This window comes from Homalodisca vitripennis, chromosome 5 (assembly GCF_021130785.1).
Source record: "Homalodisca vitripennis isolate AUS2020 chromosome 5, UT_GWSS_2.1, whole genome shotgun sequence".
In the NCBI taxonomy this organism is placed as follows: Eukaryota; Metazoa; Arthropoda; class Insecta; order Hemiptera; family Cicadellidae; genus Homalodisca; species Homalodisca vitripennis.
Genome location: NC_060211.1, coordinates 73,347,979 through 73,368,774, shown reverse-complemented (window position 1 = coordinate 73,368,774; position 20,796 = coordinate 73,347,979). Strand labels below are relative to the sequence as shown.

Sequence of the window (20,796 nt, the reverse complement as noted above, 5' to 3'; positions counted from 1 at the left end):
CCTGATCAAATACGTTATTAACTGTGGAAGTACTCTGGTATTTTTTTATAGACAAGAAAATACTGGTTTATTATTAAAATAGTGACAAATTCTGACAGTACCAGTATTGTATATTGAGGGAAAGCACTAATAAAACATCCACGAGTAAAACACTATTTAGTTTTTTCTGAAAACATGTTATTTAATTGAACTGAAATCTAATTTTTTTTTTTTTTCAAAAGATTACTACTATGTACTTAACCAACGTATTAGAGGAACTAACGGTAATCGAAATAAAGTTTTCACTTATGACAAAAATGTATCTGTTTGCAAAACAAATATTTTTACCGAATGCAATTGTTGGCAAAATATATAGAACACGTGGTTTGCCTGTCCTACAATTCTGAAAAAGCACATGACAATTCAAACTATTACACAGCTATCAGTCACACTTCACTTTCAAAAATGTATGAAAACGCAAATATACAAACGTAACTAAAATCATATTTAGGGATCTTGAATCCGTTGGTGGGTTGGTTACAAACTGGGTATCCTAACTGAAATTTTCATACCACTTTGCAAACATTGATGGTTTTGTAATAAATTGCCAATTATTATAGAAATCTTTGTGAAACTCCATAAATAATTACAGGTTTTTAAAGTCGTCACGAGTTTGTTGGCAATTTTGTAGCCATATTTGAGATAAATGTTTGAATTTTACACTACACCATATAATAAAACTGAAGAGGATAACATGTCTTTATATTAACGTAAGATACTATATTTGTTAATTAATTATAATCTGAGTGTATGACATTATTTTCGATAAATTTGTCTTAAAGAGATAAACTTCAAGAATAAATAGCAGACGTGTCATTACCTCTAGTAATTTTTCATTTACATACTGAATAAAAATTTACATCATACCATGTTGTCTGCGGCAGACGTCTTACGGCGCTGAAGAGCGACGAGTATAGTTGGCCTGACCCAGTATGAGGCCGCAATGAAGGTGTTAACTACATGTATTATTGCTGCAGATATATTTTACTGTAGTTTAAATTGTATCTTTTCACGCGTCATTATAAGATGTCCTAAAATGTTGTTTCACATCTTTTCAGTCCTCGTGGATTAATTACAAATCTTCCATTTTATTCTATCTACCTTTAATACCTGTAAAGGCTGTTACAAAAAAACATTGTTTAGTATTAAAAAAATGTAATTCGTCAAACTCAAATTGTTTAGAAATAGATATATTACTTTTTCCGGAATGAAATGTATTTAGCTCCCCGTCAATGAATGCCACTCGACACCTGGTTACCACCACCCCCCGGACGTACACCGCGCCTCCCCGGACTGTCAGTGGACATTGCGGGGTCCGCAGGGCTCCTGATTACCAAGTCGTAGTCGTGCTGTCTGCAGGTGACATTGTTATTAATTAATTGGGCACGAGTTGTGCGCGTAATCAAGTGACGTCACGGCCTGTCTTGGACAGCCTTGCCCCTCCCCCTCTCCCTCACAGTGTGACGTCACCCCGTCCCAACCCTACCGTTGCCGGGTTCTGGCCTGCTGGCCAGTTCATAAAAACGACGGGACAAACAAGCGTTATTTAGCATCCAGGACACGCCACTCAGAAACATAAGCGCTCTTAAAATTGAGCCAGTTAAAATCAGTAATTACAAGAACGACTTCGTTAGACCGTTAATCGGAGTTTACATTCTGCTGTGAGAATTTTAATATCAAAATGTTATTTCCTTGGGTGTAGCATAAGCTTTCAATAACAAATTATTTATGTTTAAACACATATTTAATATTAGTAGTATTAAGGAGTGGTGGAATACAAATATTTTAATGTCGATGTGAAACTAAATCAGCAGTCCACATTTTCATAATCATGTCTATGTATTGTATTTTCATGTTATATTAATATGGGAACCTCACCATTGATTTTATTCCATCGTATTAAATATAAAAAATTCAATAACTGTGTGGAGTACGCCGGGTTACATTATAGCAGGATGAGAGGACCAAAGAAGGATGCCAGAACTAAGAGTGCTGTTTAAAATATGCTTTTATTTTTATTTTATCACAGTGTTAATGTGGACTTCAGAAATAACGTATGTCACAAAAACCGATTGGCCGTGCACAGTAAATGGACTATTATGAATCAAAATAATCTATTTAAAAGCTTATTACTGAAACGCATCAAACGTCTTTCAGAAAAGTTTTGTGGTACTGTCAACAATCAAAATTTACCTAAGCGTAACTAAACGTACCAAGCCACATACCGATCATTCCAATACAAAAATGGTTCAAAATAAAATAGTTTGTAATAAAATTACTTCGTGTCTTTTTTATTTATGACTTAAATGTATTTTTAAAATATATTTGGAAACAAACATTATTAATTCAAACACCTACATTTAATTTAAAAAAAATATTGGTTCTCACTGTCTAAACTCAAGCTTTCGGTTTTAGGTTTCGGATAGTTTTACATTTTGATTTTGTATCCATTCCTTCTCTCTTTAAAAATCTGCAAAATATCCTTTAAATGTTTGTATCTGTTTAAACCAATCAATTTAATGCGCAATGTTTTGAGAATGAATAACGGCTCTCCTGATTTAATAATGCCTTTTGTTAAGGAAGTTTATGCTCAAATTACATTGCTTAGTAATGTTTAAGATCAGCCTCAAATTTGAAATTAAAGTGTTTAGAATATTTTCATAAGAACCACTCTTAAATAAAACTGTTTAGAACTAAAATCGCAGTAGTATATTCTTTAGCTGTACTACTTATAAAATAAATTAAGTTACTTGTGTTCATTTTTACGGTTTGAAGCTGTATCAAAATGCTTAGTTTTAACCTGTCACATGTAAGTTAATAATTTATCAATTTGTTCTTGATCTGTACTTATTATTGTCTTGCATAAGGTACTATATTTAATTTCATGATTTTTTATATTTTTTCTATTTTTGTAACAAAATTCTCATCAAGTGTCCAGATAACTTCAGGTTAAATCTTGTGTTTTTACTGAAACATTTTAATTTAAAATATTTAATAAAACATGGAAAAATCTTCATTTGTAATATAAGAATGTTTTTTTTAGCGATAAAAAGGTAGATGTAACTAATTTCCTAAATTAATTTCAATCAGATTTGGAGAGAGGGTGAAAGTTGCGCTGTTATATTTAAGCAGGAGCGATACCACATTTACAGTTTCCTAGAAGATAGCCTACTTTATGGACGGCTCCGATATGACCAGTGATAATTAGTGGTCATGATGGTCGGAGTTGTGCCTGTATATTGGATGCAGCCGGCCATGTTGCCACTGTTGCCAGTTTTCTGCGACTATGCCGCTATGCCGTCCAGTAATGATGCTATGCGGTAGCTCTGATTGCACATCGCGCTATATAATTACACTATCGGCGAGTGTTAGCCCTAATTGGGAGGGTTGGGCCCCACCCCCTGCCCTCGTGCAATTAATATCAAACTGACTTTTCGGTGCAGAAGTTGCAGGCGACAACGGCGCCACCGGCGGTGCGCACCGCACACTTCTTGCTTATCTTTCCAACCTCTACTTTCAATTAAACACGGGCACCGTCTGTCAACCCCGATTTATGGAATTAGTTGTGCAAACTTCACCGGAAATCAGCCTGTTTGTTTTGGGACTTGAGAACAGAGTCGACACTGGAAGCTCTGATAATGTTTCTAACTTATGGTTCTGAATTTTACTTTTATTTATTATTGTAATGTGGTTCACTAATTTTTATTTAATTAACTTCTTTTACTTAGTTTTTTAGAACTATTTAAGGAAATGATTCAATTTATTATTCTTTATTCTGAGTTAGTGTACTGAATCTGAGACACTAAAAGAAATTAATAACTAATGAATAAAACACTGTTTGTTTTCCAATGTAAATAATCTAATTTATAACTTTTTATTTTTATTAATGAAAATTTAATCACTAAATGTTGTGCTAACTTTGTCTTTATGATTATGATATGATGACTTATGAACAACAATTTTACATCTTGTCATAAATGATCACACCGATTTTATAATATGTCATCTTACAACTTGTTGATTGTAACAACTAACAACACAAGTTCGCTTCATTCATGTATACTCAAACAATGTTTTGAAAATCAAAACCAATGTTTTTATGCTTTATCCCATAAGAAATATGTTATGAGTATTTAAAATGACATTAATTGTCTCATTAATTAATTATTACACATTCAAAAGTGTTCTTGAATATTTTTTTATAAAATTGTCTTAAATTATGCGGGAAATCCCAGTGTCACTATTCCGTTGCTACCTGTAAGTAAATCAACGCCAAGTAAACATACAGTGAAGAGAGATTTGGAATTTTCTTAAATTAATTAAAGAAATTACTACATACTTAATGAATTAAAATGTTAACCATAGCAAACAATTTCAATTCACGTTTATTTGTATAACGAATATTCAGTAATAAAGACTAGAAATAGTAAATTCAGAACATTTAAAGTAAGGAGACCTGCTGTCATCAAAATAAAATAACAAATAAAAGAAAATAGAAATATTTTCGTGTGAAAAATTAAACATCAAACCCCTTTATTGTATATATTACGAAGTATAAAATTGTATTTTTTATAGTTACTAGTTTATAATTTGGAAACGCGATAAAAATTAGTAATAAACATTTAAAATTGCCTTTAAGATACCGAGAAACCCCTTCGTTTTTAAGAACTTCAAAACAGTAGTAGCAACAATATCATGTAAATACTTTTCAGTTGTTATCATTTTAAGAGCTAATTTATGCCACAACACTTGCTTTACTTTTTTTACTTTTAATCCTTGAATAAATTAAATATTTTTCTGGACAGATCTTTCAATTTTTTGTTCCATTGGGCAACATTTCATTGTTCTTCGAGTTTAAATCGTGCCATTATGCGCCTTCTGTGTATTTGTAAGATCCATTTGGTGACGAAAGACTGCACGTGTGCGGTCAGAAAATGGAAAACCGATTGTTGGCTCATTTAACAGCGACATACATCCAAGGATGGCGAATGTCGTCTTCGCTCCCATGTCCCATCACATCACATGGCCAGTTACCATGGTGCATTGCTTCTCTCTCACATTGGCCGATCTAGGCGAGTGTTAGGTTATGTTCTCCATATACACTTACACAATCACTTACACAGTGTTAGAGTTGCAGATGTATCAGCTGATATTGTTCCCAGCTGACGCAACTGCAATACCAACTGTTGTCGTTGCAATGACCGAGTCGAGAGCTTTCACTTTTTCAACACGTACTTCTGTGTTGGTCAGTCGACCCGGGTAAATCAACCCGCAAGTTATTACAATCGGTTTGTGGCGTCGGTCCATTGAATGGGGGAGTGTATAGGGCATTGAGGAATCTTAATGTAGGAATTATCTTGGCACGGTTGTGGTTCTGGGGTACCTACATTAAGAGTAAGGTAAGAAAGTTTTTTTTATCATATGATATAAACGAAACAGAAATTTCCCATTATACCATATAAATATGTCACAGTGTCGGAAAAGACTGTGATAAAATCAATTTAAAACAAGAGAAAACAAAAACTATCTTTTATACGTAATGAAATACCATCATTAAACATTCACACTATGAATGATATTAACCATTAATACTATGTATGTTATTTTTTACTTTAATTTATTAATATATCTTACGCACCAATATTCATTATCACGAATGGTAATAAACCAATTACGCACTCCAGTTTCCTTTGTTAGCATATTGTTGTTTTGTTAGCAATTTATAGCTAAAATACGCAACCGCTAATTTGAAATCAAACATTTCTTTTAATATAATTCTAAATTCTAAAACTGTATTCTTAAAGAACGAAAAGAATACTGTGTTGTTTATCTTATTTGTAAAATTATGTAAATAAATAACTATTTGAATATACTGGAATAGTACAATATAACATGTGGAATTATCACGTCACAATAAATGACTAACTAAAAATGGGTACTTTAATTTTGCGGTCATTATTTACTTAAAAACAAACCATTATTCGGCGTCTTTGCCTCAAAGTGGACCTAATATTACTTTATCATTACTTCTTCACTTCTTAAATGAACTGTATTCATATGTTTTGGTTTTAAACCTGTTCTGGATTCTTCTTGTTTGTTTACAATTCCATTGTGTAAAAATTAAATTGATACCGTCTCTTATATAAAAAAAGTATCGTAAACATGTGTAAAAAAATATTTTTTACCAACCTTTAAGTAAGAACTATAGAATGTCTCCATTTTAACTATATGCTTTGGGCGCTTCTCTGCATACGATCGATGGTATTCGTGATCTTTGATTGCTTCTTAAGTCCACTTTAGACTTTGGCGTGCACATTTCAACATAATAAACAAGGCCACGAGAACACCTGAGCTAGTTAGTCAGACTGGTCGACAGGGCTTCTCCTTGTCCTCATTCAGGACTCTCTATGTGTCTCTTGTCCGACCCATTTTGGAGTTCTCTTCAGTGGTTTGGTCACTCTCTATCAGGAGAGACAGATCTCTTCTTTTGATGAAGTGCAGTGGAGGTTCTGCAGAATGGTCGGTGTGAGGCCAATATATGGATGTTGACCTTCAGGCGATGCAGCTTCTGTTGCGGCTTCCTAGCCTTGAGAACTATGATGGACACAGCATTTCTGTTCAAGCTTCTAAACGGCCTGATTGACTGCCCAGAGATACTCCACCCAATCGACTTCCACGTCCCTCGTAATGCTCGACAGGCGCCACTTTCGGCCAATCTACCAGTACTGCTGCACCATCTCAAGGTTAATGGGACTGGAAATGAGTTATGTTCTGCCATTGATTTCTTTGGCTCATCCATGGAAGTTTTTTTAAGAAGAATGTTGCAGTGTTGTCATATCGCTATTAAGTGACTTGTTATAGTAATCTTTGTTGATCTTGTTATTGTGCACGACATCCGCTTTGTGCAAATAGTTTTTATTATTGTTGTATTTATAATATTGTTATATTATTTACATTTAGTTCCTTTCTTACAGCATAATCAATTTACTTATGCCGGGGCTGTTTTCTTTGGTAATATTTTGGTTGCCATATAAGTCTATGTTTTTATTGTTGTTGTTAGAGTTTTCCTCTCACACACACATATATGTTGTTGTATTAAGTCTACATTGTTAGTAATTTTAGTTTTGCTGATATTAGAGTATAGAGTAGTACATTGTTATTTTCCAACTAGATCCACTATCAATAACTTGTTATTAATATTTTCATATATGCATTCTGTCATAATATACCGTTATCAGCTATGTTCCATGATTATCTATGTTATGATATATTCATCTATGTTTGATATAATAGTCACAAACAGCTGAACTAAGTTTTTTTTTTTTGAAACGGTGCCATGTATATCAGTAAGTCAAAAAAAGTAAAACATATTGTAATGAAAGCGAGAAGATAGCCTCGCCACGACGAGGTTGGCAAGTAGGTGACTGTATTTATTGCACAAGTAAATCTTGCTTATTATATTTTATTGTAACCTAACTGTGATAATTGAAATAATTTTTAATGTATTCTTTACTGAGGTGGGTTAATTGTTTTGAACCATAGCTCTAATTTACGATCTAGTAAGACGAACAGATCTACAGTTCTAATACTGTAATCTCAACAATTTATAATTTAGCAAAACATTTATACGAATTGCAGGTAGGTTCCATATTGGCAAAAACGTTATTATTAGGCCTACTCTGACCAGCTTTGAAATTAACATAGCATTTTTTAAACTTTCATACAATTTTGTTTCTCATCTTTAAAGCACTGTAATAAGTATATACAAACCACCCGTAGTTATAATCAAAATATCCAGTGTATCCACCTCCTTGCCTTTTTTCACCTATATAGACTCAATATTTCATAATTTCCGACGCCACCCTAGAATCAAAGTGGTCAAACAAAGATGATGTACTAGACCAAGAGCTCGAGTTCCCAGGACATCTCGCAGACCCCGGCTATCTCGTGGGGACAGGACAACGCGGCGTAGAAATTAAAAACGAACAAAACCGGATGCTAGAAGTATTTAACTTCCAGAATTGCCATAAATTGTTCATCTTCGTAATGTAGTAGGTAGGAATGATTACAAGGAAGATTGTAATTAGTCGGCTCGGGTGGGGGAGGGGGAGGAGGAACCAGTAGCAGTAAGGCACGCCGTGGGAACATCCAGGGAGATAATTACAGGTGCCAAGGTGTGAAGATGGCGCTGAAGCGGCCCATCACCTTGTTGGACAATCTCACAGTCCGCTCCCGCTCTACTCGCTGGCTGCCTTCTTTTGTTTCACTTCTCGTTTTCAAATTGCCATCGCGGTACGTGAGCGTGCGATGATGATGGTGTCTTCAGCTACCGGCTTGCTGTGCCGCCGCCGCCGCCGGGTCTCCGGTACAGTCCCTGCACTGCGCAACACCGGGTCTGGTCGGTCCGATCCATAGTGGTGGACACACGTCATGTACACCTAAAACAACAAGGAAGAAGCCGATCTTCTTTAGCCCCTCTATGTCCATTTTCTAAAGGCTACTACGAACTCAAAAATCTGGCGCCTTAAACCTTGCGGCAACCGTCTTTCACCTTTGGTTGACATTGTGAAAATGAATAGAAATGTATAACAGGAGAAAAGAAAAGATCGAATATTTCTTTTTCATTGCTCCATCATCGTTAAAAATCGTCTGAATTCATCAAATGGGTCCATTATATTTAACTAATATGTTGTCCTTTCTAATTCAAGAAGGTTACATGTACTATTATTTGAAAGAAGCTGCAATCAATGTAACCGCAAAAGAACTTCCACCATAGCCCTCATGAAAGACTCTTTAGCCGAGAAGTCTCACGCTCGATTTCTGAGATAGTAAAGAAAACATTAATTTGAACATTTAACAGCATTAACGTGGAACGAACTATTACTACAGTAACTAATTTATTAATACTATTATCTTTACAGGTTTTAAAGGTAAAGACTAGCTGACATAAATTGAGGATTGTTGGAAATAATTTATTTACGATTTTCAATGTTTTTATATCTGAAAAAGATTTCAAACCACGGTAAAGCGACTACGAAAGGTCTGAGTGGGGTTATAAATTAATTTTCTATTTTGAATTATATAATTAAAAATTCTTTACTCCTCACTCTTGGAGGTTTTTAGTTGTACAGGAAACGTTACAAGTATTCTATTAAAATTTTAAGCTCATCTGAAATTCCGTTAGAATTTGACTAGGGTCTACTTAGGTATAGCAATTAAATTAAGAATCGCTTATTGCAGTTCAAAATTTATCTTAAAAATTCGACAGATATTTTAATGCTATGTGGTACTGTGTTTTGACAGCAAATTTTTATATGATAAGAAACTTTCATAACATTTACAATTTATTAATAGGGTGTTACCATGCCTATAAATTAATTTTAGTAAATTATAACCTGAAATGGGCATGTAAACAATCAACATGCATTAGGAATTTTAAACAAGAAGTACAATAAATCAATATATGCGTTTTCATCCTATCAGTAATAGATATTGTGATTTCACTTCTAAAAACTCCAAAAAGGAAGTTACTCATTCATCTTAAGTCATATTAAATTTTGTTTCGGCTAATTCTTTTGCAATTTCAACAAATATTTTTTATTTTTGTTTCTTTGAAAGAGTGCACTTTCATGGAGTACTAAGAAATCCGTTTAGGGGGAAGCCATGTGAACCGTATGTTGCACTATTTAGCTACCGTTTTGTTAAAAGTAACACAAACTGGTTTGAATACAGCGTTGTACATTGTACGAGATCTCGTATAAAGATCAAACATGCATATAGGTATTGAAAGTTTCTGACCAATGAAATTCAATGCTCTACTTACTAAGTGTTCACGCGTAATATCCACAAACCAGATCTACCGCTTTATTTTTATGGAAGACAGTACATTCTAGTATTACTAGGAAATCATGAGATGTAATTTTTAAAAGTCAAAATAACAATTGAAATATGTTTGTATTGGCTAACATTATTAGGTTTGAAACAAACTTAAGTAAATATTACGAGCATTGCCGATTTAAAACAAACCTCTGCTTACAGTTTTTATTGCTTTTAAATTTCATATTTTTAACGCGTCGGAAAGGAGAATGTAATAACAATAGATGCCACATCCAAACCAGATGATTCAGGAAAAGAAAGAAATTTATGACACCAAAGTTTAAAGCATAAAAAAACATTGTTTATTTTACTTTTCAATTTAGAAAGTATTAAAATTCTGTAAGACCTGAAGCAGGCAGACACTTCTTATTAAAAGATAAAATTATCTACATCATTTACAGAATTGGGGAAAAGCTACAGATAATAATAGACCTACAAGGATCATCTAACAGTCTAGGTTTGAGTCTACGGGTTGACCTAGACTGTCTTCCAGCACACGCAGATGCTGACACTGCACTGTCAGCGGTCTTTCTACTATTCTAATCATTTCCTACACTACTTTAGATATAATATTTATTATTTCTTTCTTAGATATTTAGAGCTTGATACAAGAAAGATATAATATTTTTTAAACCAATGAAGCGTAATTTCACTATAAATGGTAAGTAAGTGTAAATTAATGATCAATATTACTTGAGCTACAATTTATACTATGTAAGGATCAATACATACCCATACCCCTTGAAGAAAATGTTAAAAAATATTAATCGGTATTAAAGTAGTACTTTGGGAAAAAACGGCAACAGGCAAGGTATTGACATGTTTTATATAAATATTTCATATTATTTAGTCTTATTTCATTAGAATAATAACATTTCCTTATATAATACATATAGTAAGCTAAAATACATTCCTTGAAATATTCATATACATTCAAATTATCTTCAGTAGTTTTGGTTACCATAATTGCCATAAATTATTACTGCAAATATTTATATTCCTTGTGAAGTAATAATTTTTCATTGCTCCTGTCTCTAAGGAAGGTACCTTTGAGGGCTGTGACTATGTAATTGAAATAGCTACCAAACTAAACATTTATCTTCATTATGCAATAAATTCTCTTCACACAAACACCAATAGTGGACCGGAACCAATTTGACATAACCCAGTGTGTCACGTTCTAACAATGTATAGAAAATTTGCGGTCTTACCTACTGAGCACTGAACAAATTTTACTTGCATTAATGAAAGTGTTAAAGTTGTTTGTTTACAGACTTAACTAATTTAGGACAAACCACTGCTGTTTTTTATTCATAGTTATTTCAAAATAACTTCTTTCCTTTAATACTGCTATAATATATTCTAATCGGAGGATGCGTTTAAGGAAGCCTATTTCTACAAATTAGGAATGCATAGATTCTGTTACACCAATTACACATTTTTTGTAGTATTAAACTTGATTTTATTGTAGTCGAATTTATGTCCTATATTTTTTTAGAGACAGCTCGCTAAATTTGAATTAAACTTTAGCTTCTGTAGCAGGATTTGTAATAAAATGTAATACACCGCAATGATTATACAGACCACTTTGTGACTGGCTTCTGATCAGACTAAACTCCTCATTCAATCTCCAACATAGCTAACCCTAATCTTAGTCCTAATCATAAACACTTCCTTTTTGATATCACCACACTCTTCTTAACTTCACAAACAGACCACAACATTGCCTGAAGCAGTCCACAAACTAATAAGCCAATACATCAATTAATATGAAGTAAAATAAAAACAGCTTGAATAAAGGGTTAAAAACGTGCTAAAAGAACAACTTAACTTAATTATTAATTCAGATTATTAATTATATTATTTTATTAAACCAATATATTAAAATATTACAATTTACATAAAGCTTTAACCATCATGATGGCAACTGACTGAACTGAACTGAACCGTGGAAGACGGGGTGGTTCCCTTCAGAGCAGCTTCTGAAACAAATGTCCCAATGACTGCTGGAGAGCAAAGCATTAGTGTAGTTCAGCATACACTTGGTGCTGGGAGAGAATGGAACAGTGTTAAAGTGTAGTTAATGGAGTCAAGGAGATAACAAATTGGTGAACAATGAAAAAGTTGTACGTGGTCGGCGGAGTCTAGAGGATGGACGGTAAGTCTAGATGACTGAAGGACCGCCTAGGGACTGTAGTCCAGCAATGCCCTGGGGACTTGGCGTAAAGATGGTTTTTATTTTAACTGCTATGTAACCCACCTTAATGAACATAAATATGACTGTATCATGTGGCAATATATTTCGAGAAAGACTTCAACTGTAAATTCTCATATCCCATGAAACTTAATGTTTACCTATGTTTCTATCTGTCATTAATGAAATGGGCTATAGATTTGGAATTTTTCACTGAACGTCAGGGAAGTCTGTTACGCGACACAAGTTGTGGCGTACTCCTACCTTGTAATATAAAAAATTTTACAGGAATTTTACATCGTCTTTAAGATACACCTCAATTTTAGCTTTAGTGGGATTCACCTCACTTATATTGGAAATAATATCTAACCGTTCGTTATGACTGTATTATTGTACCACACATATCATAATTTATTATAATTTGTATAAATTATAACCTAAGATGTATCCTATATAGCCTATGTACATGAATAATTGAATCTCAAAGTAGCCTAAGTGTTGACATCGTCAACAGACAAATTTACGTATGATTTTGTAGTGAGTTTAAAAGACAGCTATGGTAACACCATTGAAGATATTCTATTAATAGAAATGGCTCTGTGTAGTTGCGGGTAAACTATTAGAAACAGAAACAGAAAATAGTGAAATTAAATAACTTTCCGGATATAATAAAACTAACTTAATAAAGTGCTAAGAGTGATAAACTTTGTATATTTAACATTTTTTTTTTTATTTTATGCGAACAATAGCAATTAAACAATCCTTATTGTAAATACCACAATGTCAAATATAAATCTAAACCGGTTATAATGGCTATTCAAGATTAGTAAACTATTTTACTATAAAATACAAAAATTTCAATATATTCAAAAACTATATAAGTATCGGGATTTGAAAAGTTAGGCTCTGAGTCCAAAAATAGCCACGGTTAGACTAGCACAAAACATTTATAATTTAATAATTCCCTATGAAAATATGCAAAATTAAGACACTGTAACAGAATTAAACTATAATGTCTTTACGGAACTAAGACTGGTTCTATACAATAAATTTGACCTAGAACAAGTTAAAAAAAAGGAAGAGCGTTAAAAACTCCTATATCGAACCACAAGAGATGGAAAAAATTATGGGTATATAATTGGATGTAATATGGAAGTAAAAAATACCCTGGATTAAATTCTAACATGGGTAAGGAATGACAACTTTTACGAGTACATCACTATAGGTTAACAAAGCGAATTATAGTTCTATAAAATTTTAAATAAGGTGAAAACGAAAACAATTAAATGGATTAATGCAACAAAAGTAGGACTGAAAGTGGCTGGGTAATAGAAACTGACGTTACAAATATAAACAAGTTCAGGCAAAAGAATTTTTACTGGAAAGTTAGTCAGAGGAAAATAGGGAAAAGGACTGGAAGAACTTGCTCGAACGAAGAAGATAGGAGATATGGATAGCATGAAACAATGTGAGTACAAAGAAATGTCAGAAGCAACAAATCAGTGCTGGTCCAATCAGGCACATGTGTATAAGATGAAATATAAATAAGAATCATCGTTGAAAGAGTGTTATAAATTTTGGACCAAGGGACGTACTGCCTTTTTAAACTTCTGCAATCGTGAATTTAAACAACGTAGTTGAGTCAAGAATGCGTCTGTACAAAGGCTCCCTAAAAATGTCCTCGACACTTAAGAAAAATTATTATTATAATAGTGAGTATTTAATTTAGTTACATTGTATATTGTGGATGTAACACACTGGCTGGTGTATAGTGTTGGTTAGCAGACCCAAATAGGGCTGTTTCTACACGTAACGTAGCTATGGTGGGAAGGGTTGATTCAAGTTTGTATAGACCGTATTATACCTAAACACTGCACAGACATACTAATAGAGTTACACTGTCAATTAGCTATAATAGGTACATGTACCGAAATACTAGCAATCCTCAGACTCTAGTAGTTATGAATACCGACACCAGTAATATTACTGGAGTTTATATTTTTATTTGATATTACTTTTTGATTTTTAACTAATTGTATATTCAAACGTAATATGTTTTAGAACATGAAAAGTTGTTTGCTTTCTTATTTACGTGTCTTTTATGCACACATTTTTTAATCGGTTTTAAACCTACTTCGTGAAGACTTAGAGACTTCATATTTTGAACATGACCCATATATGAATGATAATGCAATAATAATATAAATATATGTATTGTTAAGTAAGAAAAAAAAATAGAATTCTAAAATATTTATTTTTATCTTATGAGTAACCATGATGGCAACTTGGAAAACGCAGAATAATAAAATTCACAAACAGAGTATTCTTTGAAGGCTGGACTTAGTAAATTTTCTAGTAGTCAATAACACATGTGGTGAATTCATCGCTTTTATGAATCGGTTTTACATAAAGCCTGAATATTTTTTACTTAACTTGCAATTTTGTCTCTAGAACAGGCTAAATAGCACATATGCCCTCCATTTCTTACTGTCAATTGTTTACTGAGATTTCTGGTTAAAATGGGTTGTCAATCCCATGAAGGATAGGTCTAAAGCGAACGTCTCAACTCGGTTTCTTGTCTGTTAAGTATGTTTATTATCGATTAAATTAATTTTAAACTTGCTTTGTGAAGAGCTAGTAACTTGAAATTGTATACATTTAACTTACAACTGACATCAATGCAATAGTATAAACTTATTTATATGTAGAAAACTCGCGTATATACTCAAATGAGTGCTTGCAACGCATAGCGTTGCGTCCTTTAAACACAGGAACACATTCTGCACCTGAAAAGTAGTAAGTTTCACCTGTTAGGCTATATGCGAATTTTGAGTTTAACTCCATTTGATTTTCCACTCAGTACTCCATCTGAAATCCGACACTGTCACATACTTGACTCCTGGAATCTGGAGTTCACATCTGTGTGAAGAAATCCAAAAAGCGTTGGCTACAAAGACGTTTAAAGCCAATCCTGCATCTATTCTACATCAGAGACACCTAGACTACAAACGAGATCTGCCCAGTTTCTCCAGCACCCATTCAGAAAAAGAAGATGAAGAATTGTCCTCATTTTTTTCATCTGGTCCACAATTGCTAAGTGCAATAAGATTAATTTGAATTGTACTACAAATATGTAATAGTGTATCAATATATTTTTAAATAATAAATTGTGAAATTCAAAACAAAAACCGTGAGAAATAAGAAATGGGAAATTTATGCATGAACAGTCACCAGCCATCCGCATACCATGTTTTGTTTAGGTATATTCTGATGAACAAAAGAATTACATCCTGCCTGTTTCAGTAACTACGATATTAATGAATAAAAATACAAGAATAAACTAACTAAGTTTATTCTAAATACTAATTAAACCCGGCTAACTTCCCTTGCCTACATCGACCAACTTTGCTCATAGGTTTTCAGATACCAGAAGAGAACAGCACATCAAATATTTTATTTCTTTAAAAAATAATAAACTGAGTAGAGATGAAGCGTATGATAAGTATACTGTATAGATTTTCTCAAGGCATAAATCAGAAAGAGTAAAATGTTTAGAATTTTATTAGAATTTGTCTTAAGATTGGGAGAATAAGGATGGACAAGAAGGGTGAACAAGAAACACTTTAAGGCTAAGAAACAAATTTGACAAATAATTATAAACTGCTGCATAGACAATTTTTTGTCATTAAACTTACACGAAAAATTAAAAAATCAACAAAGTATTATGGTTAACATGCCAAATTCATTTTGACAAAAGGTCTAGAATTTAAAATATATTTGTTGTAGTTCTCAAAATTTAAAATAATTGTAGTCAATGATATAACATATGATAAAATACTAAATGTATCTCTCGTTTGTTTATTTAATTATCTCGGTTTATTCTTAACAGTTAATTATTCTGGGACATTCTTAACTCTTAGTTATTAGGTGAGTTAATTTTAAATATATAATAGATTACATACTCCTAAGTTTTAAATAAAAAAAGTCAACACTGACCTGGTACTCAATATTAGTACATATTTGGTTGAATAGGTACCTCAGGGAAATATTTTAATACATAGTCTCAGTATCCCGTTAAGAATTTGGTTTAACCCTGGACAAGAATTGTTTCAATAATAATTCCCGTAACCACTTCCAGTAGAATCCAATATTTGAGAAGAATAGTGGTCAGGTTCTCATCAATGAACGAAATTGGCGAAGATCGTACTGGCAACTGCGATCACTTCTTCAGTCCCAGCTACTGTAGTCCGAAAACTGACAATCCGATCCGGGCAATAATTGGCGAGTACCGAGAGGCCACATCGTACTGGCACAGTGATCACTTCTTCAGTCCCAGCTACTGTAGTCCGAAAACTGACAATCCGATCCGGGCAATAATTGGCGAGTACCGAGAGGCCACATCGTACTGGCACAGTGATCACTTCTTCAGTCCCAGCTACTGTAGTCCGAAAACTGACAATCCGATCCGGGCAATAATTGGCGAGTACCGAGAGGCCGAAAACTGATCCGATCCGGGCAATAATTGGCTGTACTGGCACAGTGATCACTTCTTCAGTCCAGCTACTGTAGTCCGAAAACTGACAATCCGATCCGGGCAATAATTGGCGAGTACCGAGAGGCCACATCAACTGGTAACTGTGATCGCTTCCTCAGTCCCAGCCACCTACAGTCTGAAAACTGACAATCCGATCCGGGCAATAATTGGCGAGTACCGAGAGAGGCCACATCGTACTGGCACTGTGATCACTTCTTCAGTCCCAGCTACTGTAGTCCGAAAACTGACAATCCGATCCGGGCAATAATTGGCGAGTACCGAGAGGCCACATCGTACTGGCACAGTGATCACTTCTTCAGTCCCAGCTACTGTAGTCCGAAAACTGACAATCCGATCCGGGCAATAATTGGCGAGTACCGAGAGGCCACATCGTACTGGCACTGTGATCACTTCTTCAGTCCCAGCTACTGTAGTCCGAAAACTGACAATCCGATCCGGGCAATAATTGGCAAGTACAGAAAGGCCACGGCTCCCGGTTCTAATGGTCTGTCAGAGGCCGTAATGAGTTTGTCGGGCGCAGCCTCGCCGCTTCGGCACCGAAGCCGGGCCAGTCAGACACGTACGCTGGCCCGCTCGTTTGACAGTGGCACCTACCACTTACACCCAATACTATTGTAATCAACCATCAGATCCCTGATTGACCCAGCTTCCGGCTCACCGATACATAAATCTCACCGTGTTGTTATTCGCTGATGAGAAATCACCGGCGGATTGCGATCGCCTGTAATTTCACACATCCTGCCCATCCGGCCGCATCATTAGTTCTAAGACGATTCGTCATTAACGGCTCGTAGGGCAACTGCTCAGTGTGAAAACTTTAAACATACACCTCTAGATTTGGTGTTTCTTTGGAATGTAACGAGGATTTTTTTCAGAAATATATAAATTTGATGGAATTCTAAATAATCTAACCTGAAAATGTTGTGTGATTACATGACTTCGTAATAATAAATAAGGCAATAGCAATTACATCTAAGCTGGAAAATCCATCCACTTAAAGTTGGTCATAAAATCATTTAATGGAAGCTATAAAAGAACTGTCCCATCAACGCAGAAACTGGTGTGTAGCTTACAAAGTGACTTGAATAATCATTGGTAATATTATCAGTGGTAGGATTAAACAAAGCTCAGGTACGACAGAATATATGGGGCATCAACTTATAGGCTTTATCCCGTAGCTATTATTCTTACGGAAGAAAGAAACATATTTTGAAAGAGCAGCCTGCGAGACAGTGAAACAATAAAGACAGAAGACGTTAAGTTTTGTCATAGCAGATTAGGAGCAGCCTGCAAGGTGCCAATAGAACAGTCTGAGTCCATAAGTCAGATAGAAGTTAAGATTCGCTAGAACAGAGTAGAAGCAGCATGTGAGGTGAAAATGGGGCGGCCCGAGTCAATAAGTAACAGGAAGACAGAAGCTGAGGTTTACTAGAGTAGAGTAGAAGCAGCCTGTGAGGTGCCAATGGGACAGCCCGAGTCAATAAGTAACAGAAAGACATAAGCTGAGGGCTGAGGTTTACTAGAGTTGAGTAAAAGCAGCCTGTGAGGTGCCAAAGGGACGGTCTGTGCCCATAAGTGATAAGAAGACAGAAGCTAAGGTTTACTAGAGTAGAGTAGAAGCAGCCTGTGAGGTGCCAATGGGACGGACTGGGTCCATAAGTGATAGCAAGACAGAAGCTGAGGTTTACTAGAGTAGAGTACAAGCAGCCAGTGAGGTGCCAATGGGACGGACTGGGTCCATAAGTGATAGGAATACAGAAGCTAAGGTTTACTAGAGTAGGGTAGAAGCAGCCAGTGAGGTGCCAATGGGACGGACTGGGTCCATAAGTGATAGGAAGACATAAGCTGAGGTTTACTAGGGTAGAGTAGAAGCAGCCTGTGAGGTGCCAATGGGACGGTCTGCGCCCATAAGTGATAGGAGGACAGAAGCTGAGGTTTACTAGAGTAGAGTAGAAGCAGCCTGTGAGGTGCCAATGGGACAGCCCGAGTCAATAAGTAACAGAAAGACATAAGCTGAGGGCTGAGGTTTACTAGAGTTGAGTAAAAGCAGCCTGTGAGGTGCCAAAGGGACGGTCTGTGCCCATAAGTGATAAGAAGACAGAAGCTAAGGTTTACTAGAGTAGAGTAGAAGCAGCCTGTGAGGTGCCAATGGGACGGACTGGGTCCATAAGTGATAGCAAGACAGAAGCTGAGGTTTACTAGAGTAGAGTACAAGCAGCCAGTGAGGTGCCAATGGGACGGACTGGGTCCATAAGTGATAGGAATACAGAAGCTAAGGTTTACTAGAGTAGGGTAGAAGCAGCCAGTGAGGTGCCAATGGGACGGACTGGGTCCATAAGTGATAGGTAGACATAAGCTGAGGTTTACTAGGGTAGAGTAGAAGCAGCCTGTGAGGTGCCAATGGGACGGTCTGCGCCCATAAGTGATAGGAGGACAGAAGCTGAGGTTTACTAGAGTAGAGTAGAAGCAGCCAGTGAGGTGCCAATGGGACGGTCTGCGCTCATAAGTGATAGGAAGACAGAAGCTGAGGTTTGCCAGAGGAGTGTCTGCGGACGGAGGGGGCTCGCAGTAATGATAGACCGCCGATAACAGGAGTGCGCTACTTTGCTGAGCAGGGCCGGGCCTACTGCCTGATTGAAGCCAAATGGAAACTAAATTGCTCCCTTCAAACCTTTCTCACGTCCAGACAAATCACTTTCGAAAAGGTAGGTTCCAGGATTACATTCCTGCACCGAGTCTGTTGAACGTAGGTCATTACTTAGTGCACTTGTACTGTATTTTCCATAGCGATCTCATCTTTCACCCACACAATCCTAGGTCTTCACTCGTCACGTAGTTGAAACAGACCCTTCCTAACTCTATCACTGTTAGTGATGGTCTTGTTCAGACGAGGCAGCACCTCACAAGCCACCACATATCTTATGAAGTGTACGATTTTTCCTTAATGTTTTTCTTTTATACTTACTTGAACGTCCTTTTGAATTATTTAGTACGCTCTCAACAGATTGAATTACTAACCTGGAAGATTGTGAATTGGTCTCTTTTCGACTTGAATGAACCAAAATGAAATAAAGAAACTTCTGAATATTTCTCGGTTCCATTACAGAAAGTATTATCCATTGTATTGATAAGTCAAGTGCATTCAGATGTTTTCAGAGAACTATATAATTATTATAATTATACTCACGTAGGTGATTAATAACCAACTATTAATCATAAGAATTCTGAAAAACGTAACTCTTGCCCGCCTGAAGGGGAGTGATAAGGAATGGTTTGTTTGGAATTCTCAAGAACTGCAATGAAGCGAATGCCTGAAAACCCCCAGAAGTATTTGTGATGAGTATTACGGTACACTGTAGGTTACACGTAGAGAGGGCACATCCATTGTCGAATGCCATTCCATATTGAATGATCAGTGATGTGTATCTTATAGAGAATAAAAACGGGTCGGCAGCGTGGAAGGCTGGCCACGTTCTGCACGGCTGGCAGGAGTGATGAGAGCAGTTTTCCTGGGGCCGACGTGCCTCCGGGCTTCTGTCCTCGTTACCAGACATAGAGCTACCGTGGCACTGCAGCAGAAGCTTGCAGCCCACATCTTCTCTACCCCGAGTTACCAGAAACGTTTAAATGTTTTTCGAAAACATGCCAAGAGCATCCTTTGTGAATGTCTTATGTGGAAATCCAAGGTCTTCCCGATTTGTTATCTGTTTATTTACTGTATGAGTAAATTTCCATTTTCTGGTGACCCAAAAAATGACCCAAAATCTTCTACTAATGTTTGATATCCCATAATACTGTATTTTCGATCACTCTTTACAGAATTTATAGAGCACTCTTATGTTTGTATGATATTTTACTTTCTATTTAGAATTTTAATTTTGTTCTGCTTGTATTACTTCCGAAAGTTTATGTTTACAGTAAAATTTCCTTTTTAACACCGTCAAGACCGTAAAAAGAAAACACTGACCTTAATTGGCTGTTAACTTTTATTGGCAAAATTTTTTTAATACTACGTAAAATCCCCTAATTATTCCGTAATCCTATATTGAGATGAGAGTTTTACAAACATTTGAATACATTTTTCAAAACGAGTTTAAAATGTCGCTAAATTATAAACCTACACTACTCAAAA

At 35.4% G+C, this 20,796-nt stretch overlaps 1 protein-coding gene across 1 annotated transcript in view; it reads left to right on the top strand.

Annotated features, from left to right (window-relative positions):
* LOC124362365 (runt-related transcription factor 1-like) overlaps positions 1–20,796 on the top strand; it is a 99,237-nt gene that overhangs the window by 45,444 nt on the left and 32,997 nt on the right. The gene's annotated exons all lie outside the window — the stretch shown is intronic.